The following is a 16,517-nucleotide window of genomic DNA, read 5'->3' as shown; positions in this document are numbered from 1 at the left end:
CCAGATCAACGAGCTAATATCGGGGCCTATTTCTTGGAAGGTCTAGCAAATCGGTGGTGGTTAGGTGAAAAAACTGCAGGATTGGACTAAGTGGATATGACTTGGGATGAGTTCAGAGCAAAATTAAAAGCTAGGTTTATACCGTTACATGTTTGAAAAGCAAATAAGCAAGAGCTGCTGGACTTGAAGCAAGTTTCGATGTCAGTCGAGGTGTAAAGTTCAATGACCTGGAGGTGTATGTTCCTAACTAATTTTCCTGTGAGCGAAATAGAATTGATCATTTTATAGATGAGTTGCAGCAGAGGATTCAAGAAACTTTTGTTTCGTTGGATATCACTTCATTGTATGAGGCTTACGAGCGTGTTGTTCGATTATATCAGAATTAGGAAGTCAGACAGAGAAAAATGGATTATCAATATCAGTTTCGAGATAAAGGAAAAGCTAATTTGGAGGATGAACCAAAGGGTTAAAAGAAATGGTGGCAAATGTTCAGATATGGGCCATCGTATAAGGGAATTTCTATTAATGAACCCAGTCAAGAGAGGTCTCAACAATCAGGGGTTGTTTGTCAGCGTTGTGGAACAAGTCATTCAGGTACCCGTTGTAATAAATTTTCATTGACATGTTTTAAGTGTGGTGGAGTGATAAGAACCCCACATCATATAGTACCATTGAGCTCCCCATGGTTAAGTTTTTATTTCATAAGTCATTAGACAATGGATAAATTTATCCAAGTATGTCACATTGAATGTAAGCTCCAGTTTTATTTGTGAAAAAGAAAAATGGAAGTTTGAGGTTTTTGTATTGATTAGCGTGGGCTGAATAAAGTCATGGTACAAAACAAATATCCTATTCCGAGGATTAATGATCTATTTGATCAACTGAGAAGTGCAAGTATATTTCAAATATTGACTTGAGATATCATCAACTAAGCATTGCAGAGCATGATATTCCTAAGACAATTTTCCGTACTATAAACGGTCATTATGAATTTACGGTTATGTCATTTGGGTTGACTAACGCCCCAACTACGTTTATGGAGTTGATGAGGTGAATCTTTCAACCATACCTCGATCATTTTGTGGTGGTATTTATCGATGATATTTTGGTATATTATCTAGATAAAAAGACACATGCAAAACATTTGCGTGTGACACTAAATACACTGTGTGTGAGACAGTTATATGCCAAGTTATCCAAATGCGAGTTTTGGTTGAAAAATGTTGCTTTCTTGGGGCACGTAGTTTCTGGAAAGGGTATCTTAGTAGATCCTTCTAAAGTGGCGGCAATCTCAGATTGGCCAAGACCTACCAATCAATCAGAAGTAAGAAGTTTTTTGGGTTTGGCAGGGTATTACCAAAGATTTGTTCTTGATTATTCAAAGTTGCGAAACCATTAACTAATTTGCTGAAAAATGACGCAAGGATTAATTGGGATCGTGAGTGTGAGTCCTCTTTTGTAGAATTGAAACATCGATTGATTTCAACACCAGTCTTGGCTTTACTAGTAGAGGGTGAGGATTTTGAAGTATATAGTGATACTTTGAAATGGGGATTGGGATGTGTCTTAATGCATAATCAAAGAGTTATTGCTTATGCATCACGACAACTAAAACCTCACGATGAGAATTATCCTACATATGACTTGGAGATGGCAGTAGTTGTGTTTTCTTTGAAGATTTGGAGGCACTATCTTTATGGTGCTCATTGTAGAATGTTTACTGACCATCAGAGTTTGAAATATATCTTCACTCAAAGAGAATTAAATTTAAGACGAAGAAGATGGTTAGAATCTGTGAAGGATTATGATCTTGAAATTGTATATCATGAAGGCAAAACAAATGTTGTAGCTGATGCATTTAGTCAAAAACCAAGGCATAAATTGGGTTTCATATCAGTTGCCGATGAACTATGCCAAGATTTAGTACAGATGAAAATTGAGGTACTTGGACGGGGCATAACTCTGGGATATTTGCAAATGATGCAAGTTGAGCCTGAAATTTATGATCATATTAGAGCAGCTCAAATGGAAGATAATAACATGGTCGAGCTGGCTATAAAAGTTCAATACGGTCAGACTCAAAACTTTAATATTGCTTCAAATGAGAGTCTTCGATTCAATGGGAGATGGTGTATCCCAAAGGACCGAAGCGATTTGAAAGAGCAAATTATGAGTAAGGCTCATAATACACCATATTCAGTGCATCCATGAGGGATTAAAATATATCAAGACTTAATTCAAAATTTTTTGTGGAAGGGCATGAAGAAGGATGTAGCCAAATTTGTTGCACAATGTTTAAATTGCCAAAAGGTGAAAGCAGAACATCATAGACCAATAGGGTTGCTAAAACCTTTAGAAGTTCCACTCTGGAAATGGGATTCTATTACAATGGATTTTATGACAAGATTCCAAGGGAAAAGTCGGGAACAAATGCAATTTGGGTGATTATAGATAGATTGACCAAGTCAGTAGTGTCTATTCCAGTACGTATGTGAGTATGTAGAAGTTGGTCAAATTATATGTTCATAATGTGGTTAAACGACACGGTATTCCTGAGGTGATCATATCGGATCGTTACCACATTTTCAATCTCAATTTTGGCAAAAATTGTAGAAAGTATTTGGTACTCAGTTGCATATGAGTATTGCATTACATCCAATGACTCATGGTCAATCAGAGAGAAATATCTGTATTATGGAAGATATGCTAAGAGCTTGTGCAATAGAGTTTCAAGGAGTTGGGAGGACCACTTGGATTTAGTGAAATTTTTATATAATAATAGTTATCAAGCAAGTATTGGAATGATTCATTTTGAAGCTCTTTATGGCCGAAAATGCAAGACTTCTCTAAGTTGGGATGATATGAGTGATCAACTGCTATTAGGTCCAGAAATAATCAAAGAATCAAAATTAAGATTCGAGTTATCAGAGAGAAGATGAAGACAACTCAAGATCACCAAAAAAGTTATGCCGATAAAGTCCAACGTGAGGGTCAATTTCGAAGTGGAGATTTCGTCTTGCTTAAAGTATCTCCAATGAAAGGTATTAGAAGGTTTGGAAATAAAGAAAAATTGAGTCCGCATTATGTTGGACCCTATAAAATCATCGATCGAGTTGGGGATTGGGCTTATCGGTTAGCACTTCCAAATTCTATAGAACGAATTCATAACATGTTCCATGTATCACAGCTTCGTAGGCATATTGCATATCTTTCTCATATTTTATCTCCAAAAGAGCTGGAGCTAACTGAGGATATTTCGTATGAGGAAAGACCTTTTTGGATTATGGACACAAAGGTTCGAATCATGATAAACCGAAATATTCGCATAGTGAAAGTAACGTGGTCCCTGCATGGAGCGTAAGAGGCCATGTTGGACGTAGAACAAGAGATGTTTAAAGCATACTTACAGTTGTTTAATTAAGTAGCGTTGTTATACATTTGAGTTTAGATTTCGATGACGAAATCTTTTTAAGAGGAAGTGAATTGTAATGTCCCAATTTCGGAGTGTATAAAATAATATTATTGTAGCAAATAAATATTTTTATAATATTTTAGAATTAAGAAATTAATACTTTAGAATAAATTATATTCCTGTTTTATATATTAATTATGATTTAAAAGACGGTTACACGGATAAATATTAATAACAATAAATATAAAATATAATATATATATATATATAACATAATAATAATAACAATAATGATAAGGATGAATGATAAAAGCATTGATGATGATGATAATAATAATAATAATAATAATAATAATAAATTAATAATAATAATAAATTAATAATAATAATAATAACGTTTCCTAATAATAATAATATAAATTATATATAAATAAATGAAATAAACAAACCAAACCAAACCCTTCTTAGAAGTAAGAAGCAGACCTGCTGGGAGGAAAGGAGGAGGAGGAAAAAAAAGAAAGGAAAAGATGTAGCTGTCCGATTTCGATTTCGACTTCAATATTGTATTTTTTGCTATAGGTATAGTTTAGTTATAATTTTTAATATGAATTTGAATATTGGGATATTAAATTAGAAATTATTTAAAAATTCATAACTGACTATTTTGACTATTTAATCTACTAATTGCTTTAGCTAATAGTATATTTGTAGTCCTAGCCTTATATTTTGAGAATTTTGTATCGATCCAAGTAGGATTGAAAACGGCAGTATACTGCACCTGTCTATTTATTCATATCTTTAAGTATTTTTATTTAATAATCGGGTAATATAAATATCATGAGGTATAAGAGTTTTATAGCTAGAATATCGTATTCTGCTAAATATAAAAGTTTTTTAAGCCCGACGGCTAATTATAGAAATTAGCTTTTGAATAAGCAGGTAACTTATATGAATAAGCATATAGCTCATCTGATGTGAGTAAATAATGGAGCAAGTGTACGTTGGAGGAGATTTGAGTGAGATTGCAAAGTTAAGGAGTGTCGATAAGAGATAAACAGTGGAGAATTAAATTTAATTTTAAGAAATTAGGTATGCATGTTGCATGTGATTATGTTTATAATGTTAAGGTGATAGCGGATCATTTTGTAAGTGCGTGTATATATTTATATATATGTGTGCATATGCATATGTTGAGACTTCTCATTTTATGATATTTGATATACATATTTGATCGCGTTGGTGAATTTATGTAAAAAGAGGATAGGCGAGCTGTCTCACCGGCCTTTTACGGTTAATTCACTTATTTGACATGCTGCACACATATTGCACGGGTTATCAGATATGTTTTATGGATCTATAGTTTAGTCGTCTTGTGCGGTAGTGCTAGGCGAGGGCATCATCTGAGTTTAGGATATTTGACCCCAATGTACCGTAACACTTTGGAAATAGTGGACAATATTAATCGGACAACTGGGTGAGTTAGTCGCAAGGTCATTCAGGAATTAGACCCATTGTAGTTAAGATGTATTTGGTCTAATCATTCGTGTTCGGTGTTGTTCCACTCATTGGAGTAGCTACTAGTGAGGTCTACCGGTAGTTTAGGACTATATGCCAAACTTCAAACGTGATCCCGTTAGGGCGCGTGAGGAGGAGTATAGTTTCCGGGTTTTCCGTGATTCCAGGTTGCACGGATTCTACTACATTACACGGGATAGGGCTAGTCAGTGGGGGTCCTATCTTCGCTATCACACACTATGAGGCATCTTGTGGTTAACGGAAACAATGTTCGGCTATCCATGTATTGATTGTGGGAGTCGTATGGTGGGTATATGGAAGTGATTGGATAACCGTTATATTATTATGGATTTATCAGGTCCTTCCTTGAGCCGAGGATTTTTTGGTTATCAATTGATAATGGTCTAGTGAGCTTGTTATTATGGGCCGAGGTTTTCCGGCTGCTCACTTCGACGGATATATATATGTGTACATGTGCATGATTTTCAAGTTTTATATCTTTGTTGCATCATTTCACTATTGGTATGGCATGGCATGACACATATTTTATGAATGATGGAGATTAGACTTTATTTGAAAAAGTATGACATGACATATTTTACGTTAGTTCTTAAAATGGATTAAAGTCTAGACTTCTTTTAAGAAAAATATTTGGTTCAGGTTTGCATGGCACCTCCTGGATAAAGGACGTCTCGGGATATAGAAAGACGGGTTGAGTGAGTGAACTTATATCTATTGTATTATATGTGAATTTTTAACCGGAAAAATCTCTTGTTTAAGGGTGTATTTTGTAAATATTCATAAATCATATTTTGTTATATAATAATGCGCTTTTTATTTTAGCCTTAACACTGTATTTTGGGGCCTGAAGTAGGAGGTGACAACCTCATGATACAGTATGACGATAGCATTTCCAGTTTGAACCAACTGAGAGTGTTACACGGAGGGAGTATAATTTTATTCTATATATTCTTTTCTTTCTAGTATATAATAATAATTTACATTTAGTTATGATATTACAATAACATGTGTATAATTTGACAAAGTTATTATTATTATTATTATTATTATTATTATTAGGGGGACTTTGATTTAAATCCCTGTCAGGTAAATAGCATTTAAGTTCAGTCCCTCCAGACTATTTCAAGGCACTACACTCCCTAGTTTTGTAAAATATTTACAGATAGCTCCCTACTATCCATTTTGCCCCTGAAATTATGTTTATATGTAACTAATATATTATGTACTTATGTTGCGTTTATGTAAACCTACGTTCTTTATTTACATACTCTAAAATTGGCGTGCTATACAAATTTAATTTCAAAGTGATGTACCTTGGTTTATTATTTATATACTATAATTGGTTACAAAAATAACACAAAAATAACCGAATTTAAAAATACACACGATCTCAATCATTTTTTTTTTTTTCCAAAAAATCTTCACCTTCTACTTTTAGGTTGTCGTCTCCAACCGCCATTCTTGAAATCATCACCGCCACTGCATTGAAAATTTTTTGTATCAAAGACCAACCGAGAGGATAAAACAAAGGTGCACAATCTTCTCAACATGTAGAAAAGAGTTTCTCTCCGAAACAAAGTTTAAGAATTAAGTTAATTTTTTTGAATTTGGTAAAAATCGATATTTTAGTTATGTACTTTCGAATTTGTGGCATACTGTAATACTTGTATTGTGTCTCTATCTAGTTTGTACAAGTCTAACACTACAAAAAAAAATAGTATATTTGTAACGGAATTCCGTTCCTAAAGTTCACGTAGCTAACGTAATTTCATCTCTAATTCCGTCTCTAATATCATTAGTAACGGAAAAAGTGGAGTTAGGAACGAAAAAACATCGTTACAAATTTGATATTTTCTTGTAGTGTAAGTACCAGCCGAGCTTATTTCGACCTTGTAACTCATCATCGTTTCAATTATAATTTATTTTAATGTGTTTTAAATTGAAAATAATCTTATTTTATATAGAAGTGTGTTCATTATCATACTGTTAGGTTTAGTTTTATAGTAAAACAGTTGCAGTATGAGGTGGGTGGAGTTCAATTCTTTTCAAATATCGTTGGTGTCGATTTCTCATGTGACATTTTTACATATTGAACGTGTTTGTTGATATCTCTATCACATTGTTGGTTGTTTATGTATTTATTTTGTTGATTTATGAAAATTCTGATTGTTTTTACTATTGTGCCTTAATGTCTCAAAATGCTTTTAGTTACAACAAATAATATATAATGTGTATCCTAATTTTCAATTGGTGTTCCTCTATAAAAAAGTTATATACCTATATAGTTATATCGTAAACTTGAATCGGTGTTGTATATACTTTTGCAGACTTATGTATGTGTTTAAAATATTGTCAGAACCAAGGTGAGAGCCATGATTGCGGGTCATTAGTATATTTGTTCTCTGAGAGTTACGTTTTATGCAACACGAAATTTATCCACCTAGCAGATGAACTATCGAATTTAACGATATCAAAACATATCAAACAAAATTTATTGTAAAGATTTACCAGGAGATCGTAGAGGTGTTGTATAGTATCATTTTTCAGATTTGTATGTTAAGTTTTATGCATAAATTGAGAATAAGTAAAGTTTGAAGCATATGGATTCTAGTTTGGGGTAGTTAGTCATTGATGTTATATTTTGCCAAGAAAATTTGAGATTCATTATAATTTCTAATTTAACATATGACATATGTGATACACATTAAATATAAACATTGGTATTAGAGGTACCCACACACATAATTAAGATATATGCTTTGGTGCACAAAATTTCACGGTTGGTTGTAGAGAAACCCTTAAATTTGAATAATATACTTCCAATGAAGACATGTGTTCCTCATTTAACTAAGTTACATACTCCAGACACGATTACATGTACTTTTATTAAAAAATAGGCTTTACATATTCGACATATAGTAAAAAGATGTGTACTCACTATACTGTTCTGAAAGCACCGATTGGTACGTTTATTGTACACCTCAATGACAAATGTTTACTTATAAAGTGGATAGTTCTAATATGTCTTATGTATAATATTTACTCCGCATACCTTCTAATACATTTGTTTGTTGGGATGTTTGTTCCTAGTCTACAAAATGATAACATGGATAAAGCCAATAAAGAGTGTGGGGGTGTCGAGAGACCTTTAAGTGGACAAATTCGACGAAATTGCAATGATCTATTCAACCCACAACTGTCCAAGTTAGCTATAATCATGGTTGGGTGTCGAGAGACCCCTAAATAGGAGCTGCATACCTCCAATGATGATATTTGTTCATGTATTCACTAAGTTACATACTTCTAAATTTATTAAATGTACTTATATTAAGGAATGAACTTTATAAGTATTTTTATTCATATTTTACATATATTGAGAATATATGTACTCCTCAAATATTTTGAAAGCATTGATGACAGGTTTCATGTACACATCAATGACTAATACATTCTTTATAAGATGAGATGATTCAATATGCCTCATGCATAATATTTACTTACTATACCTAACATAGTTGTTCTTGTTGTGAGTTTATTCATACTCTAAAAAATACTTGCATAGACAATCATAATACAAAAAACATCATGCATCATTAGCTATGTAGTAACTTCAAAATGTTTATTACTATGGTTCACTACATGATATGTTATGTCATATATATTCTAAATGACATTTTCATCTATCCTTGAGTATATGGATAAGTGATCTCATAAATCATATTAGAAATATCCGTTGATGCACACTAACTTCCGAGAAAGTGGGTATGATATAATCAACTAATAGCTATTTGATTCAACGGTAATCAATGACAAATTTTGGATAGATTTTGAAATACTCATGTTTACAATAATTATACTTATATACGAATATGAATACTTTCATACACAAATATGCACTCTCTTACTCGAATATGTATACATCTAATATTAATGAATATGCTCCCCGAACGCCATAACATACTCGTATTTTGATTGTAGCAACTTCTTCAAAAATATTAAATACCCTTATAAATAAATTTGATTTATGTTTCCAGATGGAATAAAACATCCTGACAAAAGGTAATGACATTGTTGAGTGCACCAAACTATTCAACGACTCAGTTATAGTATTATTTATTATTCCCTAATGAGTCTCTTGAAATAGATCATTCGTCTCATACTAGCGTTGCAGTTGAGAAATTAAGTTTCAGGCAATTGGCATGGCCTCTATAACATACGTTATATGCTGCTCAAAATCCTTCTGTAGAGGGACATAACTGACTTGTTGAAAATGAATATCCATTGCTTCTTGTTGTGCATCGGATATCTCCGCATTACCTATATGAAATGTAATTACTTTGTTGTACATATAATAATAAATGGCATATATTTTACATATAGCTGAGTGCGAAAGTTGCCAACTAGGTGCCGAAGACAGTATGCATAGTGGGCTCTAGAAAATATCGCATGAATTGACTATATAAGTTCCGAATGTCTATCCGAAAAAAGTGTACTAACTCCAATTATTGACCATCAACGTAAAGAACAAACTTTAAACTACAACAAACCATTCCCAATTTTTATCATTTTTTGCAAACACTACTGCATAGCTACAAGTTTTTAACATTATCTAATACAAACACATAAGATAAATATCAAGGGTCATATATGATTAATTATAGTATATAACAAAAAAATCAGGGTATTTTCAAACAAACGCATCATACGATATCAGACAACATGGGTATAAGATTAATGAATATAGGTATACTACACTGGAAAAAAATACCCGTGAAAATACCTACGGATACTAGCAGGGAATCGCAACGGCCCCCACAAAACTTTTCCCTTATATATATTTTCCCAAACGAAAGGTTATAATAAAACCCAATTAGCAGCTATTGCAATCATAATTTCAAAAAAGACAAAAATCATCGAAATAATAATAAAATACTTACTAGAATGGACCGCAAGCCCTAACAGAACCATCGTAATTAACTAACAAAATAATCGCACCAATAGAACATCACGCGCTGAAGAATCGAACATTATTCTTACCAGTTTCTCTTTTGCGTGAAATAAACCTAAAATTTTGGATTTAGATTTGAAACCCATCACAGTCACCAACGATCACATACTCCTCCTCGCGAACAAAACTGAACGATGTAGACAATCTTTTTTCTTCGCACAAATGAAATCAAATGCTGGACACAATTTCTTCCTCCGCGCGAAAGCAAACCTACAAATAGAGAGATAAAATTGATATTAATAAAATGTATTTTGGATTGAAGGGCAAAACTGGAAATGAAAAAATAATTGGGAGTTAATGGTAAAGATTTTTAAAAAGGGGGGAGTGCAGTGTTTATTAAAATGGTCTAGGGACTGAATTTAAATGTGAAAATAGGTATGGGTATTTTATTCCAATTGTCCGTTATTATTATTCATTTAAGTATATTTAATTTTAGTTTCAAAATAAATTAATTTTTATTAATATATTATTTCTTATGTCCCAGTTATTTTTGTCCATGTTACCGTAAATACAGAGATTTTGATAAAGTATAATTCTTAAGTATTTAAGAAGTGTATTAGTAACAATATAATAAAAATAATTATAAATTAAGATTAAGATAATTAAATAGTTTGATTAAAATTAAGAAAATTATAAATTATAAAATTTAAAATGTGATTAAAGTGAAAAAAATTGCAAAGATATCCTCCATGTATGTCTTATTATCACTTTTATCTTGTATTTATCTCGTTGGTAAAATATATCTCACATGTTTGAAAAATCGCTATATTTTTATATCATTTGTCACACACCACTACGCGTTGTGTGAATGTCACGCATGCTATAAAGGACATAAATAGCAATTTTTGCAAACATGTAAATATATTTTGCCAACGAAATAAATACAAGACAAATGTGATAATTGAGTATACATGATAGACATTTTTTCAATTTTCTCGATTAAAGTGTACCATTATATTTTCAAAATAATGACAAATTAGGTGGGACTAAAAAAAATTAAAAAAAGGAAAAAATTAAACATTGTATTCGGACTGTTATCACTTAAGTAAGGATAATATAGACATTTTATTGTAAAATTAAATAATGCTAGGGGTTGAATTGAATTAATTATCACCAAAATTACTTATTGTATCGGACTTATAATTAGGTCGGACCCAAATACATTAAAATAAATATGAGATTAGATCAGATAAAATAATATTATTCATCTTAATCTCGTACAGACATCCTTAGATATACATGTGTGAATTTTATAGTTTTTATTTAATTAATTATTGATACATTTATAAATTTATTTAATTTTAATAAATCAAGCCACGTCAAGCATGACCTAACCTTTATATGCCAAGGTACGGTACAATTCATCGTTCGTGCCATGAGGCTCAAATTTTTTTGGATATGATTTTTTCTTTTTTTTAGCATTCTGGTAGAATTTTCAATTATGTTTAGTTTTTTGCTGGTTCTATTAAAAAATAGAGTAAAAATCAAAAGCAGTCCCTGTCAAATTCTATTTTTTAAAATTTTTAGTCTTATTTAAAAACATTTATCAAAATTAATCTCATTCAAAAATTTATTTATCATTTTTGTCCCACCATTAAAATTTTAACGGAATATGCTGATGTGATTGTAACAAAATTTGAGTTGGCAGCCGATTCAAATGATACACAGCCGTGTTATATAAAACACGGCCGTGTTCAAGCAGTTAAAATTCAAACAACACGGGCATGTTTCAATTTTTTCTTATCAAGAAATACTGCATCATAACGCTATCCATTCTCACTCTATCTTCTTTTTCATTCTCACTCTATCTTCTTTTTCATTCTGCATAACATATATATATATATCAATTAATTTTCAAATTAATTCAAGGCCAGGGGACTACGGAAACGTCCGAGGACACTCCGAGCAACAGCAGGGCCCTACTTTACAGAAATTTGAAACTTTAAAATTGTGTTCTTTTGTGAGTTTTACTACAAATTTTTACTATTCAGATTTTTTTACCTCCAAAAATATCACATCAAACGATTATTTTTCTTTTTTATATTATACTACAAATTTATTTTACATTAAAAAAAAATATCACATCAACCTCGATTTATATCACATGAAACAACTATTCAAATTCAACTTTTTACTATTAAAAAATTCAAACCCCAAAACTAAAACCCACAAACAAACACACCCTAAGTGGCATCGGCGGACAAGTCGTGGCTACGCGCCACCATCGGCGACTCATTTCCGTACCTCAATTTTGAACTCTACCCATTCCACAACACGGCGGTGGCAGGGCTAATCTCAACGTCGATCTAGTTGACGCTCCATCAACTGCCCGATGAACTATGCCCGGAGCTACCTCTCTGACCTCCTTCCCCTGTGCGTCCGCTGCATCGTCTAATTCGATTCTGACTTGATCCTCATTGAAGACATTTCGAAGATCGCCAGAATCCCACTCTCCAATGGCCGCGTATCCCTTGGAGCGTTCTTGGACGCTGCCGTAGTCCCCTGGCTTTGAATAATTTGAAAAGAGATTGATATATATATATGTAATATTATATAGATATGTGTTATTGTTAACAAGAGGTTCTCCACACTTGGGCCGATCAGGTTTGTTTAGGCTCAGCCCACTTTTTGTCTTGTGGGCTTTGATCCACATATACATATATGTATATACATTCATAACACTAGGTTAATATCACTCCGCCGTCGACTTCATGTCTTCACTTTCATCATCACGCACAGTGCACAATTCATCTTCATTATCATCCTCAATCATACACTTCTATACACACACTATGCACAGTTGATTTATGGTGATTACTTGAATCACGTCACTTCGTATCACATCTCTCTCGTACTCTAATCGATCTCCGTATCGATTTTCTTTCATACGCCTTCTTGCTACTCTTTTCACTCTATTTTTGGTATGTTTCTTCGAAATGTTATGATCTATTTCTACTATGTTTCTATGGCTTGAATTGAACTCCTGGTGTACAAGATTAAAGGGAAGCACTGATATCAAAACTGATGATTTAGTTTACATCGTTTGGTTGTATCATTTCTCTTGTTCACTTTTTTTTGGATGATTTAATTTGTGATTGTGTAAGAGGTGTGTTCCTTTGTGAACACTGTGGTTCCCTAGTTGATTAATGTGTAATGATTATTTAGATCCCTTTTGATCGTGGACGAGAACTACTTTGATTTGTCCTACTTATGCACCGGTGCTGTGAAATAAATCTTGTGAATCGAGTTTAGCTGTTGCTCACTCGAACTTATATTTGTGTGGTTATTTTTTTACAAGTTACAACATGGTATCAGAGCCACTCTAACATCTATGGTCTTTTTCCCAAGTGTTGGTTTCGATTGTCCTCTGGATTTGTTGTAAGTAAAGGTGTGGAGGTAAGTCTCTGACTATCTTGTTTTTACCTCCCCATTAATTATGGGTGAAAATATCAGTCCGAACTCTGGTACATCATCTAATCCTTTTCTGGTAAGTTCAAATTACTTTGATCCGTTGTATTTGCACCCATCAGATTTATCAAATACTTCTCTAATTTCTTGTGTGCTAACTAGTTGTGAAATTTATGTTATCTGGAAAAGAGCTATGACAATTGTTTTAAAAGGAAAAACCAAGCTTAATTTTGTAGAAGGCAAAGTCCCTATGTCTGATGATCTTGAACTTGCTAAAAAATAGAGCATGTGTGATGCTATTATTATGTCGTGGTTGTTAAACTCTGTTGATAAATCTAGTTACAGTACACTTATTTTTTGTCCCAAACCTTCTAATATGTGGAACCAACTTAAGAACACATATGAAAAGTAATAGTACCAACATTTATGGTATCTTAAAGGAAATAGCTAACTGTAAGCAAGGAAATGACATTATTGACACTTACTACACAAGGCTGAAACGCCTTTGGGATCATGCAGCCTCGATTAAGGCTGTTGATACTTGAGTGTGCAATGCTAGACCTTCTTTTGATAGATATGAAGAAACTCAATGTCTGGTTCAGTTTCTCAAGGGACTAAATGATAGGTTTTCTGTTCTTAGAAGCACCATTCTAGCTATGAATCCACCCCCTTCTGTTACGGATGCTTTTAACACAGTAAGCCAAAGGAATATCATAAACATATATGTGGTGAGAATCCTTCATCTAAGAACACTGTAGCCTTTGCTGCAAAAAGAGCCATAAAGTCCAATGCAGAAAATGTCAATCGAAATGTTCTCATTGTGGTCGTAGTGGTCATCTAATGGAGAGCTGTTACCAATTAATAGGTTATCCTGATAAGAAACAAACCTTCAAAGTTAATTAACTTGGCTCTAATGTTGCTAATGCTTCTTGTGTTGAAAGTGTGAACAATGAAGCAACTATTACTACTTCAAAAATAGCTCTAACTTCTGATGTTTGGAATGAATTGATCAGGTTGCTAAAGGAAAAGAAGAACTTGGAGTCACCATAGTTCAACATGGCAGGTATGTCAGATGCTTATTCATGTAATTCTGCTCTCTCAGCTGATTGGATAATAGATTCAGGAGCTCCAGATCATATGGTAGCTAACAGAAACTTACTCTTTGATGTTAAACCTGTCAAAAATGGGCCAATACATGTTAGTTTACCTACAGAAAAATATGCAACTGTTGTTGAGTCTAGAAAATTTTTTCTGAACAGTAACATCATTCTGGAAGATGTCCTATTTGATACTGAGTTCACTTTAAACTTGTTGTCTGTTGGTAAGCTTGTTTCTTCAGGTGTTGTCACTGTAAAATTTTTAAAATGTGCTTGTGTCATTCAAAGTACCTTAGATGGAAGTATTGTAGGCACAGTTGAGTACTGTGGAGGTCTATAAAAAATACACAACACTCAGCCTTCTTTCATGACATATTCTAGCTTAAATGCTGGAACTATTAGATATACCCTGTGGCATCAACGCCTTGTACACCCTTCATTGGAGGTATCTGATTTACTTAATGAAGGTCTTGGTCTTTCTAAACACTTCTGAACTAGTTTGTGACATTTCTCATTTGGCAAAACAAACTATAACTCATTTCTCTTATAGTACACATAAGTCAAAAAGTCTGTTTGATTTTGTCCATAAAGATGTTTGGGGACCTTATCACATTAAAACCATAGATGGTTTCAAATACTTCCTAACTCTTGTGGATGATTTCTCTCGTGGGACTTAGGTCTTTCTTATGGAGAGTAAGTCTGAGGTTTTCATGTGCTTAACTCAATTTCTTGCCTTGCTAAAAAAAAAAAGAAAAGAAAACCAGTTTGGTAAGACTGTCAAGGTTTTTAGGTCTGACAATGGAACTTAATTTATAAATTCTCGCCTTGTTGATCTGTTTAGTAACTGTGGCATAGTGCATCAAACATCATGCACTTATAGTCCTCAGCAGAATGGTGTTGTTGAGTGCAAACATAGGCACACTTTGAATGTTGCTAGGGCACTCATGTTTCAAAGTCGTTGTCCTATTGATTTTTTGGGGGATTGTGTGCTTGCTCCTGTCCATGTGATAAATAGGTTGCCTACTCCCTTGCTTGATAAATTGAGTCCTCTTCAGGTTGTGCATGGATGAAAGCCATATTTAAACACCTTAAGAGTGTTTGGTTGCCTCTGCTATGCGACTAATCTGAATATCTCAGACAAGTTTCATCCCAGGGCAACACGTTGTTGCTTTAATGGCTATGCTGAGAATAAAAAAGGTTACAAGGTTTTAGATCTTGAAACCTTCACAGTCTTTCTTTCCTGTGATGTTAACTTTTATGATTATGTGTTTCCTTTCCACTCTGGTAGCTTAACAGATTGATCACATCAATGCATCCCAAAGTTTGGTCCTATTAACAATGTCTATGATGATTTTTTTGACATTTGTGAAGGCAATCATTTGGGAACACCTTTGGATGGTCCTCAAGAACATTTTTTAAATGAAAAACCAGGTGCTACCAATTATAGCAACACAAATAAAGTCTGTGAACCTCTACATGTCACAGAAATAACTCAAATATCTGAGGCATGTCCTAACACGCGTCAATGAAATAGAATACGTTGTATCCCTACCTACCTGCGTGATTATCAAATTTCAATAGGCAGTGTTGCTGTTAAATATCCTTTAAGTGCAGTATCTTGTCCTCCTAATGATCTGCCTAATGAGAGTTTTTGCTTGATGGCTAATCTGGACAGCCTGGTTGAGCCTCAAACAGTCAAGGAAGCCATCCTTGATCCCAAGTGGAAAGAGGCTATGGACCTTGAAATAAAAGTCCTTGTTGATAACAAAACTTGGGTTCTTTTTTATTTGCCCAGTGATAGGAAGCCAGTTGGCTGTAAGTTGGTGTTTAAAATTAAATATATTTCCAAGTCGAGCGATACAAAGCTAGATTAGTTGCTAAAGGTTTTAGTCAAAAAGAAGGCATAGATTTTCATGAAACTTTTTCTCCCGTAGTCAAAATGCCCACTGTTCGTTGTGTCATGTTTGTTGTTGTTAATAGAGGTTGGGAAATTTTTCAATTAAATATAAACAATATTTTTCTTTATGGTGATCTTTCACGAAATTGTCAACATGAC

This window comes from Andrographis paniculata, unplaced genomic scaffold (assembly GCF_009805555.1).
Source record: "Andrographis paniculata isolate CXL003 unplaced genomic scaffold, ASM980555v1 Contig51END, whole genome shotgun sequence".
Taxonomy (NCBI): Eukaryota; Viridiplantae; Streptophyta; class Magnoliopsida; order Lamiales; family Acanthaceae; genus Andrographis; species Andrographis paniculata.
The sequence above is the reverse complement of the archived record's forward strand: the minus strand, read 5'-3'. Positions refer to the sequence as shown.